This window comes from Geospiza fortis, unplaced genomic scaffold (genome assembly GCF_000277835.1).
Source record: "Geospiza fortis unplaced genomic scaffold, GeoFor_1.0 scaffold1103, whole genome shotgun sequence".
NCBI lineage: Eukaryota > Metazoa > Chordata > Aves > Passeriformes > Thraupidae > Geospiza > Geospiza fortis.
The window spans coordinates 47715-49349 of NW_005054669.1; positions in this window are offsets into that span (position 1 = coordinate 47715).

Below are 1635 nucleotides of genomic sequence, written 5' to 3' on the forward strand. Positions count from 1 at the left end.
CCGCAGCTCTCTCACTGCTGACACCCCGGAGGGAGCTGCAAGAGGCTCAGCACCTCAGAGCTGCAAATCCCTGCCACCCCCACACCCACCCCGCTGGCTGCAGAGAGCCTGAGCCCCACACAGAACAGGGGCCCCGGGGTAACGGTGCCATCCGTGCATGTCACATCACTGTGTGGCACAGCCCCAGCCCTGTGCTGCTGCACTGAGCCCTGCTGGGGGGAAAAGGGCTGCAGCTGCAGCCCCTCCTGTCCCTGCCTCACCCCCCAGGCCTCTGCAAGGTTTGCCCCCTCTGTGTTCCAGGCTGTATCCACCCGGCTGGAGCAGCCCAAAGCTGCCTCAGCACAGAACCAGACCGTGGGGAGCATGAGGAGGGCAGACGGAGAACACCCTCCTGAAGGCCACGCTGGCAGAGCCAAGGGGGTGCTGCAGCATGGGGATGGCTCTGTCCAGCTCTGTGGGGCTGCAGTAGCTTAGGTGAGGGGACCAGGGCTCCACAGAGCTGAGAGGAACCACCGTGGTGCCACCAGCTCCACTTGGAGCCCCTGGATGTGCTGGGCAGGGACACTGGCAGCTGGACACTGTCTGTGAGTGGGACACTGTGTGTGCTCACTGCCACTGTAGGGCGAGCATGGACACATCCCCAGGGCATGGACACATCCCCAGATATATGGACACACATCTCCAGACATGGACACACATCTCCAGACATGGACACACATCTCCAGACATGGACACACATCCCCAGAGCATGGACACATCCCCAGATATATGGACACACATCTCCAGACATGGACACACATCTCCAGACATGGACACACATCCCCAGAGCATGGACACATCCCCAGACATGGACACACTTCCCCACAGCATGGACACACATCCCCAGGGCATGGACACACAGCTCCAGGGGCAGCAGGCAGTGGCAGCTCCATGGGGTTTTTCTCTGGCACAACAGGCAGGGTATCAGACAGGGTGGATTGTGGCCCTGGTCCAGACGCAGCTCCAGCCCGACCCCCAACCCTTCCTGACCCCTCCCTGGATGCACAGCCCTGCATCAAGCATGCCCTGACCCTGGGGGAACACTGCACCCAGCATCAGCACTTTGGCTCCATGGCTTTGGCTGCTCTGCAGCTGTGGAGGCACCATCACAGCCCATGGAACAGCTCCAGCAGGACCTGCTGACCCCTAAAGCACCATCCCCCCTCTGCCAGAGCCCCCTCCCCTCTCCAGCCCCTGGGGCAGCCCACCCCAGCAGCCTGCAGTCCCTGGCCCATGCTGGGTGCCTTGAGATGAGGCAGAGTGGAGCTGTTGATCCAGAACAGAGCAGCTGCTCTGGAGCAGCACCTTCAGGGCCTGGGGGCATGCTGGGCCACAGGGGCCATGGCAATCAAAAGTGAAGACCACTGTTTATTGATGCTTTGACTGCCCACAGCAGAGCCACAGCAAACCCTGTCACTGCCCAGCCTGCAGTGACCCCAGCTCTGTGCCCCTGGCACAGCCAGCCCAGGGCCAGCCCTGCTCCATTTCCACTCCTCTTTTCCCTCGGGGTGAGCCATGGGGAAGGTCAGAGCGACACTCGCGGCAGGAGCACCCTGTGTGCAGGGCTGGGAAATGGCTGAGCACAGATGGAGAAGA